The sequence below is a fragment of the Silene latifolia genome, chromosome Y (genome assembly GCF_048544455.1).
Source record: "Silene latifolia isolate original U9 population chromosome Y, ASM4854445v1, whole genome shotgun sequence".
Lineage (NCBI taxonomy): Eukaryota > Viridiplantae > Streptophyta > Magnoliopsida > Caryophyllales > Caryophyllaceae > Silene > Silene latifolia.
The window spans coordinates 186,913,805-186,936,141 of NC_133538.1; the positions used below are offsets into that span (position 1 = coordinate 186,913,805).

General features: G+C 38.7%; 1 non-coding gene across 1 annotated transcript; it reads left to right on the plus strand.

The window, feature by feature from the left end:
- The first annotated feature begins 5,501 nt into the window (after nt 1-5,501).
- On the plus strand, nt 5,502-5,606 carry LOC141635475 (small nucleolar RNA R71). The gene has a single exon (XR_012540163.1). It is a non-coding gene; the product is annotated as a small nucleolar RNA R71 (small nucleolar RNA).
- The last annotated feature ends 16,731 nt before the right edge of the window (nt 5,607-22,337 follow it).

Sequence of the window (22,337 nt, forward strand, 5' to 3'; positions counted from 1 at the left end):
TGGTTGGATGGAGGAGGTGGTGTGTGTGTATCATTGTGTTTCATTGTGTCTGCTTTCGTATCAGTTACCTCAGTTACTGACCTTGTGTGGTGTTGTTGTGTTGTCTTCTTGAGTTGTGTCTGCCGTGATCCACTATGTTGAGCAGTCAGTCTTAGCAGGTTGGTGTATGGATCTTAGCTGGGTGCTTCGAGGGGCAAGGTTACCACGAGTCTTGACAGAGATAGTTTCACCTAGTTTATAGTTATCACAAGTTCTATCTTTGTATTGTTTGTTTGGTTTAAATCACTTGTAATTTAATATAATGTTCTTTTTTCGGCATTTGGTTATTACTGTCCTCGGGCAACCGAGATGGTAACGCCCTTATCTGTTAGGGAAGGTCTTGTTAATGCTCCTTGGTAGACGGGGGTGTTACACATGATGACCACCATAAGGAGAAGAATGGCATACTTTTAGCACCCCTTTCACATCCCATTGTGGGACACATATCCGGAATAGCCCATTGAAGCAATGTTTGAACATGTAAGGATCGTCCCAAAGGAAGATCTTGGCGTCATATAAGAACTTCTTCCTTTGTTGATATGAAAGGCCGGGTGGCAACTCCCTTCCAACTAGATAGTTGGCTATGTTGGCGTACCAAGGAGTATTGACTTCCAACATCATTAAAACATCATCGGCGAAGGAATCATCAATAGGTATGTCAATATCTCCATCATTAAACTTCAAACGGGATAGGTGATCGCCAACAACATTTTCGGCCCCCTTCTTGTCTTTAGTCTCAAGATCAAATTCTTGCAAATAAAAGATCCATCGTATTAACCTTGGCTTGGCCTCTTGCTTGGCTAGGAGATGTTTTAGTGCGGCATGTTCGGTATGAACAATTGATTTAAGCCGCATCCAAGGTTTTTCTAGCATAGTAGATAGCATGGAGAACCTTCTCCTTTCTTTGTCCTAGCACGGCACCTACTGCATAGCCACTTGCATCATGCCTGAGCTCGAATGGCAAGTTCCAATCCGGTGATTGGATGATAGGTGCGGAGATCAGAGCCTTCTTGATCCTATTAAAAGACTCAAGACAATAATTAGTAAACACAAATTGAGCATCTTTCAAAAGAAGCTCCGTAAGGGGTTTTGCAATCTTAGAAAAGTCTTTAATAAAACGGCGGTAGAATCACGTATGGCCTAAGAAACTCCTTACACACTTCACATTTACCGGTGGGGGTAGTTGTAATACTCCGTATTTATGAGTCTTTGGGTACTCTATCGAGTAGGCCTTACTCTGTCGAGTAAGAGTAAGTTGCGTTTTAAAATAGTTTCTGACCTGTTGGGTACTCGATCGAGTAACTAGGATACTCGATCGAGTAAGGGGGTACTCGATCGAGTACCTTAGATACTCGATCGAGTAGCCGGTTTACGGGGAGTTTTCTCGGGTTTTGTTAATTATGCGATTAAGATATATAACCTTTTCCGTCATCATTCTAAACACTTTTTCAAAACCTAATTTACTGTCAAAGAGAGAAAGCAAGTACGTTCATCATCTTAATCGCATTGTTAGCAAATCCCGGAGTTTGGAAGGCCGGTTTTCATCGTTTGTTATACCGTTGAGATCCTTGCGTCAAGGGTAAGATCTATGTACCCTTTTTGTTGTCTTTCATTTAAGTTGGTTAAACCCTAATCTAGGGATTTGGGGGTTTTTGAGTAGTTTGTGATTTGGTAGCATTTGCATGTTGTATGATAGGAGGAGGTTTCGTAGAAGAAGCTTTTTGATACAGCTGTAGAGACCGTCTGATAGTTGTGCTTTTCAGGTAGGATTTCCTACTCAATATTAGTCCCATAATGAGATGATTGTTGATGTGTTGTGGTTGATTGAATAATATAGTAATTGTATTGTGACGGTTGGTTGATTCTGATTGTTTGTCTCTGGTTGTCGAGGCGTGTCCTCGGCTGAGTGGGGTCACTTGCGGGAGTGGCTTCACGCCCTAGTTTCGCCCTTCGTGGAACCCACCACGGAAGGGGATGTGCACATTAATGGACAGGGTTATCGCTCATTATGAGGAGCGGGGATTTGGTGGGTACGGTTGCGGTCCCCCACTGGCAGGGCTGGTCCAGTGGACAGTCGGTGATTGAGATTGTTGGGATTGGTGTGATTGTGTGTGTGTGACGGTTAAGCTGTCTGTTTATCTTATTGTTGATATATTGAGTTGTGTGATTAGTACTGACCCCGGTTGTTGTTTTGTAAACCTGCGGTGATCCATTCGGGGATGGTGAGCAGTAATTGAGCATGTTTGAGTTAAGTACTGGGATAGCTGGGATGTGCCACCGTCTGACGATAGAAGTCTTCCGCTGTAGTCTTTTAGTTTTATGACATTTCAGTATTTCAGTAGACAGTTGGTTTTAAGAACTTGTACCCGTATTTTGGGATTTGGTTTCAGTTGTACTTTTCACTAAAGTTATATCATTTAAGTTGTTTCGTTATTGTCTTATGAATATCATGCCTCGGGTAACCGAGATGGTAATATCTTCATACCTGAGTGGTCCTGGTAAGGCACTTGGAGTATGGGGGTGTTACAGTAGTTGTTCATTAACTTGGACCTTAGCACGGTCCACATTAATTCCTCTTTCCGAGACAATATGACCAAGTACCACTCCTTCATTTACCATGAAGTGACACTTTTCCCAATTCAACACCAAGTCAACCTCTTCACAACACTTCAAAACTTTAGACAACTTAGCCAAGCATGCATCAAATGAAGAACCATAGACATTAAAATCATCCATAAACACCTCCATGATAGACTTGATAAAGGCGGAAAAGATGCTTATCATGCAACGTTGGAAAGTGGCGGGGGCATTACAAAGACCAAGGGACATTCTAAGGTATACAAAGGTACCATAGGGACATGTAAAGGTGGTCTTATCTTGGTCATCCGGGTGAATGGATATTTGAAAGAACCCGGAATTACCATCCAAGTAACAAAAATATTTGTGACATGCCAACCTTTCTAACATTTGGTCAATAAAAGGTAATGGGTAGTGGTCTTTCTTGGTGGCCAAATTTAGCCTCCTATAGTCAATACACATTCACCATCCCGTCACAATTCTAGTTGGAATGAGTTCATTTTTATCATTTTTGACTACGGTGATTCCTCCTTTCTTAGGAACCACTTGGACCGGACTTACCCATTTCGAATCGAAAATTGCATAAATAATTTCCGCATCCAACAATTTAATCACTTCCTTCTCGACCACTTCTTGCATGTTAGAATTTAGTAGTCTATTAACTTGGACACATGGTTTGTGGTCTTCCTAAAGATGGATTCTATGCATGCAAAATTCCGGGCTAATGCCCTTTAAATCGTTAAGTTTGTAACCAATGGCTTTCTTGTGAGATTTTAAAACATGAAGCAATGAAGACAATTGACTCTCACTCAAATTACCACTAACAATTACCGGACACATCTCCTCATTATCTAGAAAAGCATATTTCAAATTGGAGGGGAGGGGTTTAAGTTCTGGTTTTGTACCTCAAGGTCTTGAGGTGTAGAAACCAAACCTACAAATTGTGAGCTTTCCTCCAATGATAGCTCTTCTCCATCAAATTAATGCTCCAATGCATCCGTCTCCTTATTTCCAATCTCATCATCACCTACAAATGATTTCAATAGCAAGAGTGCCTCAAAAGGATCTTTAGCCAAAGATCAAGGTATAGAGTCTTCTATGACAATATCAACAACATCCAAAACGTCAATAGAATAACAAGACTCTTCTATCATAAGATTCTTCATGGCATTATTAAAATTATACGTGACCTTATCGCCACCCACTTTCAAGGTTAATTTACATTATTGACATCAATTACCGCACCCGCGGTATTTAGAAAGGGTCTTCCCAAAATGATTGGGATTTGGGCATCTTCGGCCATGTCAAGAACAATAAAATCAACCGGAATGAAAAACTTACCAACTTTCACGGGAACATCCTCCAAACCTCCCAAAGGGCGTTTTATAGAACGATCCACCATTTGGAATGTGACACTAGTACATATTAAGACTCCCACATTAAGATTATCACAAATAGAGTAAGGCATTACACTCACACTAGAACCTAAATCACATAAAGCTTTATCAGTTGTATAGGTGTCAATTGTGCATGGAATGGAAAAGCTACCGGGATCTTTTAACTTAGGAGGGGGCTTGTTTTGCACAAGAGCACTACACTCGGCGGTGAATGCTATAGTTTCAACATCGTCAAAAGTCCTCTTCTTAGTTAAAATGTCTTTCATGAATTTAGTGTAAGAAGGAATTTGAGTAATTAATTCGGTAAAAGGAACGGTTACCTGGAGATTCTTCACAACTTCCATGAACTTACCGAATTGAATATTCTTTTGATGCTCTGCCAATCTATGAGGGAAAGGCACTTTGACTTTTTCCGGCACTTTTGTTTCAACATCTTTCTTTGAAGGAGAATCCTCCACATCTTTGACTTCTTCAACCATAATTGGTTCATCCACTTTCTTTGAATATTCTTACCTTTCTTAGCTTTAGGATAAACCTCCAATTCAACAAGTACCTCCTCATTTTGCTTGGGCATGGGTTGCTCATCATATTTTGTACCTCGTTAAGATAATAGCACTGATGGTAGCATGTGGTTGTTTACCTTGAGGTGGTAATTGACCCGTTTTTCTTTGAGAGCTAGCTGCGGCTAGTTGGGCCATTTGTTGTTCTAGAATTTTGATTGCGGCATTGTGAGTTTGATCACTCTTTTTTATTTGAGCCAAAAATTCCGTTTGAGTCTTAGCCATTTGCATTACCAAGGCCTCAAGTTTACTTCCCCTTTGGTTGTTTTGTTGGACATTTTGGGGTGGTGGACCTTGGTTTGGTTAGAAGTTTTGTTGTGGTGGCCTTTGTTGTTGGTTTTAATTTTGATAACCCAGTGGGTAATTGAACCTTTGTTGTGGTGGAACATAGGCATTTTGTATTTGTTGAGGTTGAGGCACAAGAGTTTGTTGAGGTTAAAGGTTCAACACATTGTTTCTTTTATAAGACAAGTTCGGGTAAAATTTTGTATTCGGGTTATAAGTATTTGAAAATGTACCCCGTGGATATGAAATTTGCCTAAAACTTTGATAAGCATTTACCTCCTCAATAGTATATTGGCAATGAGCAGTGTAATAACCCGCACCTCTGCAACCGTCGCAAAAAACAATTTGACTAGTAGAGAACACGAAATTGAATTGTTGGATTGCGTTTTGAGCCTCCAAATTTTCTTGGAACAATAAAATTTGAGCTTTCAAAATGGTAGTGTCGGAAGCTTCCTCTTTTCCTTTGATAGGTGTACTCCGAGAATTGACATATTGGGCATCATGAATCGCCATGGATTCAATCGTGGCATGAGCAATATCAGTGTCAATTTGATCAAACCGCCCATTGTTGGCGGAATAAAGAATTCTTTAGGACTCGGCACAACATCCATTGTAGAATGTTACAGCTAGGAACCAAGCATCCAACCCATGATGTGGGATTGCCTTTGAACTCCTTGTATCTCTCCCAAGCTTCATATAAGCTCTCAAGTGCTTGTTGACGGAATTCTGTGATTTGGCTCCTCAAAGTTTGAGTTTTCTCTGGTGGAAAAAACTTTTGATAGAAATCAAGAGAGCCAATGTTTCCCAATTAGGGATTCCCATGGCGGTGCGAACAAGGCTATTGATCCATAGTTTAGCCTTGTCCTACAAAGAGAAAGGGAAAAGTAATTCTTTAATTTGAGCTTGATTGACTCCCGTTTGCCGAATCATGGCGCAATAGTCACAAAAGTTTTAAATATGCAAATTGGGATCTTCCAAAGGACTTCTCCAAATTGCTTCCTCTCCACAAGGCTAATAAAAGCTGGTTTGATCTTGAACTCTGGGGCGGTAATTTGTGTAGTAGTGATACCCGCCGGGAGCATAGCCGCGGTGGGCTTGGAATGATCAGAAAGTTTCACCATCTTTTTGGTTAGAAATGGTGGTGGTGGTGGAGATGATGAACTAGAAACCTCCTCCTCTTCAAAACCTTCAAGATCGTCTAAGTAAGACTTTATTCCACTTTTAATTTGCACGGGAGAAGCGGCTTCTTTAATTTCTTTCCAAAAACATCGTCTTCTAAGCAAGGTTTTCTCGGGCTCAGAATCCGGTGAAAGCAATTCTCCAATACGAGAAGACATGGGCATATGACAACAATCTCAATAAATTTGTAAGCAAAGGCCTCAAGGAACAAGTGTTCCTCAAGACAAAAAGAAAACAAGATAGAAATCAACAATTCTAAACGCAATAAAACCGTGCTCCCCGGCAACGGCGCCAAAGTTTGATAGGATTGTCGCACACCTAATCAAAGATAAATACCCTAGATACAAATGAATTTAGTAATAGGGGTCAAACACAAGGAGACGTGAATTACGTTATGAAAATCTATGAATAGACTTCTATCAAGGTCGATTACAATTGATTTGTTTGGTTGGTTTGATAACTTGTAAATTAAACGATTTAAAAATATATGATAAAGGAGTATAGGGGAGTCGGGTCACACATGCAATTGTATATAGATGCTCATATTAAACTCGGAATAAATAACATTGTTAATTGTTTAGGCTTAAAGACAACCACCTCTCGGCCTTATTGTCAACCATAGACCGGGTCCTAGAGAACTCTCGTTATGACTAGGTCGTCCTACTAACACATGCTTAGTCTAATTTAACTCCGTGTCTCTCGACTAATAGAATGAATTAACAAACTTAATCAATGATTATGACCACTAAACAAAGATTAATCAAGACAATGCAAACATGTGATAGAAACAATTAAACAATATTACATCAACCTAATTCAACATTTACAAATACTAATCATGCATGGCTTCCCTAATCCCTAGACAAATGGAACTACTCACTTATATTGGAAATAAAACTAATGTTGTATGAAATAGTAAACATGATAATAATGTAAATATAACTAAATGAAATATTATAAATTATGAATAAACCAAATAACATATGAATTAGTGAAATAATAAATATGAGAATTGTAATAAGGAATGCTAATGATAAACTAGTGATGATAACTTGATAACAAAATTTAATAACAAACTAATATCAAGTGCTAATAACTAAAATGTAAACTATAAAACAATGATTATAGAAAATACAATAACGTAATGAACCAGAATCGAAATTACCAAAACAAGAACTTAGAACTTGAATGGAAGAACACAAATTGAAACCCAAATAAGCTTCAAAGGAAAGATTATATTACTTATAACCAAATGCTTAACTTGAATGTAAATTGTTTAACAAAGAACCAAATGCTTAACAATATGTAAACTAATGAAAACTAGAGAGAATTTTTGCTTAAGCCTATATGAAAGTGTAAGAGAGTGTAAAAAGATGTAAAAAGATATCCTACAATGACGGATTAAGGCCCCTATTTATAGTAAAATAAGGGCATAACGTAAAGTCCATAGAACAAGCTAGCCCCGATCAGGGCCTAACCACCCCGATCGGGTCGTGGATATCCGGCTATTTTTCCTTAATTCTCTATTAGTTGCTCCAAGGAATCAAATGTATGCGTCTTAACTCATCTTTAACCCTCCGGTTAAATGTGATATTAGCACCTAAAGAGCATCCTACGCTTGCTCTAATTGACTTGGTCTTTGGACTTCCTTTTGGGCTTGACTTTCATTTCTTCACTTATTCATCAACCCAAGCTCCATGCTTCTTGCTTGGGTTTGGAAATTACCGAAACACCCTTCCGTGGTCATGCTTAGTCTTGTTAGCCTCGTGAACTCGTGCGCTTGCCAATTTGGCGGGAAAAAGCTACAAAAAACTTAATTTCCCACAAAAGACAATGAAAACAAGCAAACACAACTAGAACACGGAATTAGTTCACATAATAACTAATATTAGTGCAAATGACATATAAAATAGAGCTAAAAAGGGGGTAAAATCATATATAAAATGGACACATCAATAATTATTTATTTATAGTAACGATAAGAAAATTATCTCACCCGTGCTCCAGTCCATAATCTCGTCTCTGATGGTCAAATATGGAAAACTCCTTCTTGGGATGAAAATAAATCCTACAATACGATAACAAATGAAGCAAATCGATCTCATTAGAAAGCATCAATAATGATACAGAATTAAGCTATGCAACTTTCCGTAAGATACTAAATAATACTTTGTACTCCGTATTATATTTATACAAAATGCTCCTAATGTATTTCTCCGTGAAAAGATAGGCAATAAAATTTTCTAAACTAATGAACATTGTTATTGAATAAATATATTTTCCATAGTACCAAATGAAGAAAGAGTCAGGAGGGATGGTTTAACAAAAATGTGATTTACATACATGTTTGAGTTGCTCTATAAAGACAGATGCTAAAACACGCACTGTATCTATAGAATAATGACACATCAAAAACTTGGTTAGAAACTTCGAGATATAGATCATATAGATAAGCCAAACAAAAAAAATCATACACAATACAGAAGGGAGGGAAGGAGGGCATATTAATCGTTTAGCATGATATTGATAATATATAGCACATATAATAGTATATCTCCCCGGTGAACAAGGTTAGTCACCGGAGACACCGGACCACTTGTTTCGATCGTGTGTTGTTGTTCAGCATGTATGGCAATGCTCACTGCTCGGTATTCATCCTCTTGCCAACCAAGATATCTCATTTGACAGCTGGCTTTCTGATATTATCTCTTACCTCTATCGACAAGCAAAGACTGGAGCTACTTCTCTTCTCTATTTCCTTTGCATTTTGCGTGCCATTTGGCTAGCTCGGAATTTGATTGTGTTTGAACATAGAGAGGTTGATCCTACAAGGATTCTTCAGCTCGCCGAGACTATGCATAATATTCATTTGCGACTCCCTAAATTAATGCCTTGTAATTCACCTATCAAAACAAAGGCACAGGAGACAGGTATCCCATGTCCGTCACCTTTACCTTCGCTTTCTTATTATCTGCTTATTCGCAGGGTTTCTCCTTCTGGATGCTATAAGGCCTCGGTATCTGACTCTAGCTCCGGATGTACGACACTTTTCCATGTCCGAGGTACTTCAATTTTTGACGCCTATTCTCAAGCTCTACTCCAACTTATGCGACGGCTATGTTCGGATTTATCTACTACCATCACCTTCTGGATTACATCAAAGAAACTATCTTTAGTTCTGGCCTCACAAATGCCAGTACCAATAGTTGTGCGAAATTTGATTTGTGAAATTCGCCGTTTACTTTGCCTGCATAGTTACTAGTCAGTTAGCTTAGCGACTGGATGATTATCTCGTTTGTTCGCTCCTGTATCAATACTCTTTATTTTATATCAGTTTACTATTGTCGAAAAAAAATAATAGTATATTTCGTTTAATAATCAAAACAATTTGAAACTAAGAAGGAAACAAATTAACCCTTTATTTGAGCTTTTTTTATGTAATCTTTATCTTACAAACTACCTAGACTTTTAAATTATCATATTTTAATATTTTATAACTAAAATAATTCACAAAACTTGAACCAATGAAACGTTTGAAAGTTCCTCTTTTTTATATATATATATATATATATATATATATATATATATATATATATATATATATATATATATATATATATATATATATATATATATATATATATATATATATATAGGAATGGGATCATGTGAGTATGAGTCATATATTTGAGGATTGAGGATTAATACTAGCTGTCAGATCTAAGAGATCCAACGTCCATGATTTAGTGCGGATAAGTAAGGGTAATATGGTAATTTTCCGGGCGGACATATATATACTCCTTATTCCATCGAAACAAACCTAATTCATTTATTCTCACCCAAATCCTTTCTCTCTCTACCTTCTATCTTCTTCGACGCAATCCCTAATTTTCCTGTTTTCGTGATTTTTTTGTTTCGAATTGAATCTCAGCTCAATCATTTGTCATTCTTCTATTTCTTATCAACGATCATACTCTTTCAATCGAAATCGCGACGTCAGGTACATCTACTTTATCTTTAGTTTTTAATTTCAGTTTTATTTTCATGTGATTGTTGTTTCGCTACATATATTTGCAATTACTAGTCATCTTACTGCGTTTGTTATGATTTTGTAGCTACTCATCGTGATTTCAATGCTTTGTATCTCTTTTTCCTAAATTAGGTTTAATTTGTGATTATTTCATATGATTTATTTGTCTTCTTTCTCATATATCTAGGTTAATTTAATTCGAACAAGTTACGAATTTGTTATATATTCAGTAATTTTTCCTTATCTATGTTCAACTCACCTGTTGTTATGATTTCTTTGTTCTCAATTTATAATTTTGATGAGATTGATTCATAGTCTTGTTATTTGATTGCGATTTTAAATTATTTCACTTTGTTCGAGTTTTGTTGTCATGTAAACCTAATTTACATGTGTAGTATCTTGTTTCAAATCGTTCTAAATTTGTGTCAGATTGATTTACATCTGTTTTACATTGTTACTTTTTACTGTTAGCTAGTAGTACTATACATTTCGCCTATTTAGGTTCTAAATTTGTGTCGGATTGATTTACATCTTTTAAATATCACGTATTTGCTGCTAAAGTATCTAGTGTCATATTGTTTAGCAGACTATGTGATATTGTTTAGCAGAATGTGTGATATTGTTTTATTACAACCCTGTTACTTTGATTGTCAGAAATCAATTACTACTTGTTTGTTTACATTGTATTTTTTTGTGCTATTTTTTGTCAGATCGTGAAAGTTGTTTAGCTTTGAGCGGCCCATTGGACAGAGATATGACTTGGTCCAAATTAGCCTAAGAAGCTTTGGGCTTAAGGCTTAATTTACCTGCCAAATGAGTCTCCAAGTTTGGTGTATGTTTTGTTTTGGCATAGATTTGATGTTGAGTTGTCATCATATGTTTCTGATTTACATTCTGCTTGTTTATTGAGTTGCGGTATTTTGTTTGACAATCACTATTTCATCTTGTTGAGCACCAAGCATAACATAAATTTTAAGATATTATTGTTGGTTCTTCTGATTCTATTGTTTTCATCAGGTATTGAAAAAAATTAGATCGGATTTGTCTAATTTCAGTTGTGGCCTTGCTATTATTTTCTATGAGTGCTCTTAATTTATTGGTGGATTCAAGTTTTGATTAATCCATTTTATTCTATAGGTATATGTAGACATGGGCCACGTCTCGGTCTGTGGATTTGTGCCGCCTACCGATCTGCGGTCACGGGCCACCTGCACGCCAGGCCAATCTATGGACATGCAGCGGTCTTTTGAAAGCCACGCTCGGCGGCGTCGAAAATGCTTTCGATCGGATCGCTTTAGATCGGTCGGTTTCGTCTCGGTAAAGGTCTCGAAATGATTAGAGATGTTCGCACCAAGCATTTGTGGGATGTTTGGAACCCGTTCAAATCCACTTTATACCTCGGTCAAACGAAGCACAAAGCAGTGTTTGACATAGGTACTAAAGATAAGGACTCGTCCCCCTTTTAGCATTCTATGCTTAAAATGACTCTCGTACGCCCTGGATAAGGTCGTCCACTATCCAAAGTTTCTGAGTAAGGGGTGAGGGTACGTATTGGGAAGCCCTTTAATCGGACACCCAATCCCGCCCGCGTTAGCGGCCTCTACTGATCGATCGTGGTTGTTTAAGTGCAAGAGTTGATAAAACGGTGTAAATGGATGAATGCACATCCAAAAGTCTTAACCTAACATGTGAGAGCTTTCTATGTCGGTGGATTTAATCCAAGTATCAAGTATAAGATGTCAAGTTGGATTTAGATTGATTTGCATATGAAAACGGAAATTAAACATCCATTTACCAAATTCGGATTATGATGCTTAACACGATCCATTTATTTGAAAAAGGGTGTCAAATGACAAAGTGTAAAAATGCGTAAGTTTGTCAATCTGATCCTTCATGTACTCGGATTAACCGTAATCGGGATCGTCCTAGATAAATGCTAAAGACGAGGCAGAACAGTGCCGGAAGCCCTATTAAGGCGCGAGCCTATTGGCGAGGTAAGGGGCTCTACCTAGATTTTGAAATATGAAAGAAGAGGGCCTCTTGGGGCGCGAGCCATGGGGCGAGCCTAGAGGTGCCTCCTGGTTGTTAAAATGGTTGTTTAAAATGGTTTTTTATAATGAATGATTTGCAAGCGTTGTTTGCATGACTCGGAATAATTACTATTATGTTAGTAATATTCGTTGTCGGACTTGCATGTTTGAAAAGCATAGTTTACAAATAGAAATGTAATATGTTTGATTTGAACTAAATATGTTAAGTTCATTTCTTTGTAATTAGTCAAGTTTGTCATCGTACTCGGATTAAACCGACTTGGTATAAAGAACCAAGGATGATTATGGATTATGACTAATATATTTACAAGTGTAAATAAAAGAGAAAAATGGTAAATAAAGAAAAGGGTGTTAAAATACCCATTATAATGTAATTAACCAATAATATCATCTAGTCACTAAATAAACCGTCAGGGTATAAAGAACTAAGGATGATTTTTATAATGGTCAAAATATGTTTATCATAAAAATGAATTAAAATGGTAAATAAAAGAATAGAAATTCCTTTAAAATGTAATTAACCAATTAATATCACCGAGTCACGGATTTAACCGTCATGGTATATGGGACCAAGGGTGATTATGATTTATGGTTAAAACGTTTTTCATAGAAATGATTTGAAACATTTGAAACGGTAAAAACCAATTACAAATAAGAAACGAAATAAAGAGAAAAGACGAGAACAAACACGGATGAGTCTTACCTGGACACCTACATGAGGCGCGAGCCTCCCTGCATAGCAAGGAGCTTCTGTCTCAGGCCAAAACTTGGTTTTGGCGCGAGCCTCCCTGCATAGCAAGGAGCTTCTGTCTTATGCATTGTTCATGCATATAAACTCATAAAAACAGTAAAGACATGAAATAGATGAGTTGTTTACACCCTTAAAATTACGTGTATTGATATTTTGCGATGTAGGCGACTTTAGAGACGGTTTGCTCGTAGCGACTACTCACGATCAAGAAGTTTAAAAGAGTGCCTTAAAAAAGGATTTTGTTTTGAAAATGAGTTGAAAATATGTTAATTAAAACATGTTGATTGATGAATTGAGTTGGTCAAATGGGTCGGTCGAATGCAAGGCGACGGTACCAAACAATATGTGTAATGTTTGTGTTTACGATCGGTAGGTCGTAAACACGTGTCGATTTTGTGACATAGGAAGTCGAGTCTAGAAGTTTAAGAGAGAGGTGAAGGGGCGGACGCTCGCGTGAATATTATGGTGTGTGATGGTGGGTATTTATAGAGAAATGTGGGATGGTAGGTCGGTCGATTTTGCTTGGAGGCTAAGGAGACACCCCATTGAGGCGCGAGCCACCCCGTGACTCAATGGGGTGTACTGTCCCTTTCAATTTGGACGTGGCCTATTCTCCATCCATTGTTGATATGTGGTATTCATATAGGATGTCGTGTAACAATATGGGCATCTAATAAGATGATTTTGGTGCTACTTGAGGTAGGTGTTTTGTGTGCTTGACTCGGGTTTGACCCGTGTGAGTCGGGATTTGAATTTCGAGTCGGTTTTCGGCTCGGTGTCGGTTTGGACTCTAAATAGGGTCATTTTAATGGAAATGACATGATGAAAACATTCATGACATTATTTTTGACATTCGAGATTTGGGTTGACTCGTGTTGACTCAGGTTGACTCGAGTTGCGGATTTCTGAGTCGGTTTTGGGTCCGAAGGCGGTTTTAACTCTAAATAGAGTTATTTTAATGGAAATGACATGATAAAGATGTTCATGGCATTATTTTTGACATTCGGGATTTGGGTTGACTCAGGTTGACTCGAGTTGCGGGTTTTTGAGTCGGTTTTGGGTCCGAAGACGATTTTAACTCAAAATAGTGTTATTTTAATGCAAATGAAGTTAGAAAACTTTTGAAATCATTTTTCATATCCGAGTAGTGCATTAAACCGTCTCATGTATAGCCAATCCATGCACGCATATCAAAAACACGTTATAGTCTGATCATCATCGGGTGGTTTTTGGAAGGTGCAGATAATGGGTATCTACAGAGCCCCCACTTTGACTGAGGCTTGGACAGGGAGAAAGTCAAAGTATGATCTCCAGCTCAATCGAAGATTACAACCTGAAGACCATTGCAACGTCGAGGCGACTCAAAAAGGTTTGAGCCAAGGACCTACCGTCGGGAAGGGCGACGTTGAGGCGACTCGAGGATTCGAGTCAAGGACCTGCCGTCGGGAACATTTTAGAGTCTGTCGACTTCTGATTCGGGTCGTTTAAAGTCCATTAGACTACGTATAAAGGCTCGCCATCCATAAGAAGGAATCGTAGCTGAGGCATCTTCGGGATACGTCCTTCAATCATTTGCGCGCAAAGGCTCGCCAGCCGGTGTTGAAGGTGATGCGTTTTGAGGCTCGCCAGCCATAGGAAGGAGTCATACCTGAGGCATCTTCGGGATATGTCATTGAGTCGTATCTCGTGTGCGTGTAAAGGCCCGCCAGCTGTGATAAGGAGTCGTACCCGAGGCATCTTCGGGATACGTGTTTAAGTTGTACCTTGTTTGCGGACAAAGGCTCGCCAGCTTGTTGATGTGACCATTATTTGAGCATATTTAGTCCCCTAATCAAGCCTATTTTGCATACTATTGTATCATTCCATGACCATTTGATCCGTCAAATGCTTTCTATTTTGCTTTCCTAGTGCATTTCGTATGTTTTGTAGGAAAGAAGATAATAAGGCGGAAATTCCCGTCTTTCGTGCGTATTTGGAGGCTATTTGACGATGTTTGATGGACTAGTCTGAAGAGGAAGAGAGAACTAAAGACCAATCCTACAAGAATAAAAAGAAAGGGAAGAAAAAGGATTCTGTCACAGAAGCCGAGCGGCTCACACGCGAGATGCCCATCCAAGAGCGCAAACCCGAGCGTCCCAGCAACAAAGACGCCTGGATTCCTTCAAAGAATCCGAGAGGATTCCCATGAAGACGCCCGTGCACCACCTCATGAATCCGAGCGTCTCTCCTTCCTGGACGGACGGACCGTGACATCTTCCGCCGAGATGCTTATCCTTCCAAAAAGACTAGCGTTTCCCTGCTCTAACCTCAAAGATGTAATTACTAATTTAGCCTTAGTTAACCTAATGAAGCTCTACTATATATACTCCATTTGTAAATAATCAAAGAGAGAGCTTTTTAGAGGGTTTTTAGGAGGTTAAGCCTCTACATTAGAAGTTCCTCATAGATTCAATTAGGAGTAGATTAGAATAGATTGCTCCTTAATCTTTCCACAAATTACACATTAATCTTTCCTTAATTATTGTTCAAGTTTGTTACTTTTAGGTAATTGAAGATTATTGGGTTATTATTGGAGGATCGACAACCCTTCATCAATCAATCAAGTTTCTTCTATCATTCTTTGCTTTATTATTTGGATTCACCTCAAGTTTGGTATAATTCTTTTATCCTTTACTCTTTATTGTTTATTTCCTCATTCTCTTATCATGTTTACACTTGTTGTGATGATTGACACCATTAATGACATGTTCTCCATGATAATGAGTGAGTAGTCTCTTTAGCTAGGATTAGTGGGTAATTAAGGGAAACCAACATGAGATTTATCATGCTTAATCTAATATGTTTTCATACTTAAATTGCTTGCTTGTTGTGATGTCAACTTTATGCACATGTTATGTTTGATGAAATGCTAAGCCTATGAATCCTTGCATTTACAACCATCTCTTATCTACTCAACTTGACTTGTAAGATATAAACCAACTCGAGTCTTGTTAGACCATGCATAGAAGTTGAATAGGAGGAAAGTAAGTCGACTTGTAGGTGTTGTACAATCTAATCGATTCGGCTCCGGGACCCAACTCTTCCTATGAACCGTAAGACATAAACCAACTCGGTTCCTCCACAAAAATAATTGCTTGCTTATAATTGTAAACATGTTTGTATGATCAATACCATGAATCCCCTATGACCCCATGATATCCTAGCGCTTTAAATCATTTGTTTACATCCCTTATTTCATTGCTTGTTATACTATATTGCTTGCATTAGCCTAGGACACAACTACAAACCCCACCAATTGTGACACTAGCATAAATTGAGATAGATATACCTAGAACCCAAAGCACACCGTCCCATGGATCGACCTTGACTTACCACTAACTAGTTGTTTGTTGAGTATTATAAATGTGTTTGATTGGATGTGTGACGACCAACTCTTGTCTCGATCATAATGGCGCCGTTGCCGGGGATGGTGCTATGTGATTAAGTTCTTACTTGTTTGTCTATTTTGATTTTGCTTTCACCTTGAGGAACTTGTTCCTCAAGGATTGTTCTTACCGTTTTTGTGTAGTTTCCATTCTTGTAGTTGTTTCCTTGTCTTAGCTATGATGGCTCAAGACTTGACTTATGGAGTATATGTTGGATCTTTTGAGTATGGCTATGGGTATGGGGAGTTTGAGAAGCAAGTCAACACAAGCCTACCTTATTACTCATACAATGAAAATCCTAACTACTACCCCAAATTTTCCAACCAAAATCCTCACATCCAATATCCACAACAACCACCCACTCAATACCCACTTCATAATGACTTTCAATTGCCACAATACAACCACTTTCACACTTACCCACAACAAGAAGACGAACCCATTCAAAATGTGATTCTCCAAATGATGGGAGATCAACAAAACTTCTTCAAACAAATGCTAGAAGAGAGCCAAAAGAGAGATAATGTCCTTAAAGGCATTATTGCCCAAGGTGAGGAATTTGAGATTCAAATCACCCAATTGAAAGAATCCCAAGCAACCACCCTACACCGTTCTTTGGAGATAGATCATGAATGTGAGTTTGAAGTAGTAACGTTTGACATGAAGAATGAAAAATGGGAAGAGCCAATCTCCTTGAGCTCTTGTGACCATGAAAGTGTTGTGTTTGATGAGGAAAATTTGAGGTTGAGTAAGCCAAATACTCTTAACCTTTGTAAGTACGAGGGTGTGTCGTTTGACGTGAACATGGAGATGTTGGAGGAAGAAATAATGAAGAAAAATGAAGCCCCCATTTACGATTCATATGAAGATGGCAACAATGATGATGAGCCTAAAGGATGGACTCGTAATATCACCTTTCTTGAGGAGCCTATCCTTGAGACATTTGAGATACCCTATCATGTAGAAGAACGTCCTTCCCCTATTCCTCATGAAGACCACTTGACACCTATCATGGAGCCAATGATCATTGAAGAGGATATGGTAGTTCTTCTTCAAAAGGCCAAAGCATCGTACAAAAGCTACTTGGTGAAAAAGCTCAAAGAGAAGCTTGCTCGTGAAGCTACTTGTGGAAGTTTGGCACCCACAATGACAACTTCTAAAGAACTCGATCATCAATGCCATGAAAATTCTCTTTCCACCTTAGAACGATTGAAAAATCAAAATGCTATCATCATTACCCGAATTGAAGAAGAAGTTGGTGAGTGGAAGTCTACGGATGAAAATGAACCATACTTCATGCCTAGTGTTGACAAGAATCATGGGCTTGCTTATTGGAAGCATTGGGAAAGCTCTAATGCCGAGGACAAAGCAAAAGAAAGAACATTTTACAAACTTCCTTGGCCAAATTTCATGTTCAAATGGAGCAACCCATACTTATGTTTATTTGGAGCTTGTTCACAAGCTTTTGATCTCTTATTAAGAGCCTTGAGCTCTATGGACAAAAATTCTTACAATTTGAATTAGTTTGGTGGAGTCCTATCTCAAACCACCATTTGTAAGATATATCTTGGATTCCTTACTTTTTATAATATTGTACATTCTTGCATTTGTATTTGATTTCTTACATGAGAGTAGTGAGAGAGAGAGTCAACTTACATTTTTATTGAGCAAATTTCAGAAAAAGATAAGCAGGAATAGCAAATTGGTGAAAGGGTATGAAAGAAAAAAAAGAAAAGAAGTTGAAGACGACTGTTCCGAGGCCTGGACGCCCGTCCAGGGCCCTCGTTACATAACTGGCTGGCAATGTCTCAGAATCCGAGCGGATTCAGCACAACACGCCCGTCCTCAAAGAAGACGCTCGTTTTCTCCACGGGACGCCCGTCCTAAATGTCATCTGAAACAAATTTTTGAAACTGCCAGGAAATCCGAGCGGATTTATGGAAAGACGCCCGTCCCAAGAAAGACGCCCATCCCGACACAAAAGACGCCCGTATTCTTCCTGCTCCCAATATTGCTGAGCTCCTGTCTTAAAATCCGCGTGGATTTGAAGGAAAACGCCCGTCCTCTACTAGCACAAGACGCCCGTCCCGCGTGAAAGACGCTCGGATTGTGGCCTTTTTCTCGAACAATCCGGCCAGGTCCCACCCTTATCTGCTCGGATTCCCCTCTTCTTCTATAAAATCACCCACTTTCTCCCTCATTTCTTCACCTTTTCTAACCCTAAAACACTCATCTCCATCCTCAAAAACACTCCTTTCACGTCAAAAGCCAACAAAACCCCCATTTTCCTCGAACTTCAAGATGATGAACCTCAAGGGCAAGGCTAAGAAGTTGGTTGAATCCACCGGAAGGAAACGCAAGGGATCATCCTCCTCAACTCTGCGAGAGGTAGCGCTACCGAGGAACTTCCGTCCCATAATGAGGGGAGGAATTGCACAACTTGAGTACTTCCAAGAGGTGATTTTCGAATCCGATGGCCACCGCAAGAACTTTGTCAAATTACTAGGTAAGAACTATGAACCCACTCAATTCATAGATACTAGGGTGTTGGAAGTCCTTAGGATAAGGTACCCCACCGAGATGTTCTTTGATGGCCTAGGGATTGGAAAACTTTTCCATGCCCATGAGGAGACGTACCTTAGTCTCACTCTTGAGTTTTTGAGTAGCCTTCGCATTGTAACGAATACCCGAACGACTGTGGGCATGGAGTTTAGGTTGTGCAACCTAGACCATAGTCTTTCACTTGATCAATTTGCCTACATTTTCGGTCTTGAAGTACCCACCAACTATACCGATAAACCCGATAATTTCGATGTGGACCTACTTTGGAGGGCTATTTCCGGAAGAAATTTTACCGGTTTAAAGCAATGTTATACCTTCGCCATCCAACATCCGATGATTCGGATCACCGAGCGCTTTGTGGCCGGTACCATCAATGGGAGGTACGAACAAGATAGGTGTACTCTCATTGATTTAACTTTTCTTGAGTCCTATTGGAATGTTCGGGGGACGAGGCGCTATAACTTCAATACACCCCTTGAGATACTTACTAGGTTTAATGATTTTGCTCAAGGAACCACACAACTCAAGACCTTCGTAATGGGAGGTCTAATTACTATTTTGGCCAACTACCTTTGCCCCGGGTTTAACGCCCGTGGGATCTATACTCCTCTTGAGGGGAGGACTTTGATTGATGAGCACACCGTCTTCACTCATCACCGGTGGTGTAACTACCCTCAAGAAGGGAGTGTAGAATGGTACACAAAAGGATGCACCTCAATCATCCTTGAGGGTTGGAAGATACCGGGCATCGACCCAAGATTGAGCCCATATTCGCCTCCACCAAGCTACCTCCTTGATATCCAAATTCTCGACAATCCCTCTCAAAGGGAAGAGCCACCCTGCCAACAACAAGTACCTCGTGGGGTACCGGCAAGGCCTACTCGCCCACCTTCCTATGTGCCTATCCCACCATACCCTATCCCTCATACCAAATTTGAACCGAAAATCCCAAATACCTCGGGTATTAATGATTTAATGGCACTCATGAATAGAGTGGACCTCGGGGTACATGAAGAGAGGGTCGACAACTACTTGGCCCTTTATCCCCAATACTATAACATGGCTCAACAAGGGTATGTTGACCCTAATGGCCCTTTGCCCTCTCGGGCACAACCACAACACTTGTTCCCTAATCAAGGGAACCAAGGTTGGGATCGCGAAGGTGGAGGGTACTCGGGCCAAGGAGGAGGGCATGATCAAGGAGGAGGGCATAATCAAGGAGAGTCTGACCAAGGAGGGTATTGGGGCCAAAAAGGAGGGTATGACCAAGCCGGGAGCTCTCACCAATATGGTTACCAAGATGAGGAGGATGAAGAGTGAAAGAGGCCTACCTCACCACCACCATTTGTATGATACCTCTCCCTCTCTCTCTTTTGTATATACATTGCATTTAGTGTAGTTTTCGCATGCATTTGTATTATATTTCATATTGCATTTACATTAGTTAGTTCATATAGTATAGTTGCATTGTATTATATCTCACATGATTCATGTAGATAGTTGCATATAGATTAGAATTCATGCATAGTCACTAATGGCCAAACCTATTCAATTCCACACTATAAATAGTGTTTAAATCGGTTTGGGGAGGTTTGATCATAAGTGACCATAGTTTAAATCATGCATCATATAATATAGTTTAGTTTTCATTCATTGTTATATAAGTCATATAGAATTGTATTTAGTTAGAGCATGCATTCATTCATATCATATCATTGCATTTGTACTTTATTTCAAAAAAATCAAAAAATCAAAAACATGTATTTCCTTTTTATTCCTACTCCTACATGTACATTGAGGACAATGTCCAAAATAAAGTGGGGGATGAGAATTTATATTCCAAAAATACATAAAAATTGAAAAATTTAGAAAAATCACAAAAATATGTCTTTTAATTTCATAAAAACAAAATCCATAAAAATTTGAAAATTTCAAAAACCAAAAACATGTTCTTTAATTTAGTAGTGTAGAATTGTATATACTTGTGCTTTTGTTCTCTTCCCACATAGATACAACATTACATTTGAGGCATTAGCAAGGGAAAATGAAGACCGCTTGGTATGATCGCTCTAATCTCTATTTCCCTTCCATTTCTTTTTCATTATTCATATGAGGAGGATGGGCTTACATGTCAAGGAGGGTGTGGTGTATTTTGTTGTTGCGGTTTGTGTATCTATGTGTTGTTAGGATTTGCATTTAGTTTATATGACATATTAGTTGGTAGAATCATATGCATTAGGATGTATATATGATAGTTGCATCATGGCATGTAGTTGCATGTTAGAAAAATTTTGTGAAACCGTCTACTTGGGAAGCTTGACAAGTGTATATAAGCCCTAGTAGATGCTTTTTATTCTTAAGACTTTGCTTGTTAGAATACTTGTAAAACACCCTAGGATGTGTCATGCTAGTATCCTTTGACCCATGGATTAAGGCCTAGTCAAGAGTACCTTATGGTGTGATAACTCCTTGGCTACCGTTTATTCCAAGGTGACCCTTAAAACCATGCATCTATCATCCATGTTCTACCATATATTTTGTCATCAAAGGGAATGGGCACAAAAATTGTTCCAAAATTTGAGTTCAAGAAAATAAAAGAAAAGAAAAAGTTTGCAAAATGCATCAAAAGAAAAGAGGAGTAACAACAAAAATGAAAACTCCTATGCTTCAAATATAAGGCACCCTCGTTACTAATTGGGGTGACTTTGAAAATGTTCAAAAGAAAAATGCAAAAGTTGAAAATTGTCAAGTATTGAAATGCCAAACATCAAAGAAATGGCAAAAGAAAGTATTCTCAAATGTTATATGCCACAAGAAACTGGGGGGAAAAACAAACAACAAAGCAAACTCCCAAATGAAACTCAAATACTATCGATCCCTTTATCCATCGTATCCACTTTTGTGCATGGTAGAGAGGTGACGACCCTTCTTCTTGTCTAGGCAAGAGGGAGAATTCCGCGATCCTCCAGTGTTTCTAGCACCATATTGACAAAAGCATTTAACGATTGAGGACAAAGGTACCCTAGCTTGACACAGTTTGGAGGTGATTTATTGGTATCCTTCTAGGCTTAGTAGTTTGAAGAAATTGCATCTATGAAGAAGTGTGTACCCTTGAATTGCTTCCCTTGTAGATAATTTCTGCCACTTAGATGAAGAAAGTGGCTATTCTTTTGTAGATGCATCCATTACTTGATTTTGTGTGCTTTAATGATTGGATACCTTGCCTTGCAAGAAGGCATCCTACCTCATGGTTGTCTTGTTGTGAGTTGAAGTGGCGGAGTGAGACCCGCTAATTATCTCATGTCGGCTATATTATTAGGATAGTTTAAATAAAGGTCTAGTTTTTGTCACCTCTTTACTCGGGACGAGTAAAGGTTCGGTTTGGGGATATTTGATGTGACCATTATTTGAGCATATTTAGTCCCCTAATCGAGCCTATTTTGCATACTATTGTATCATTCCATGACCATTTGATCTGTCG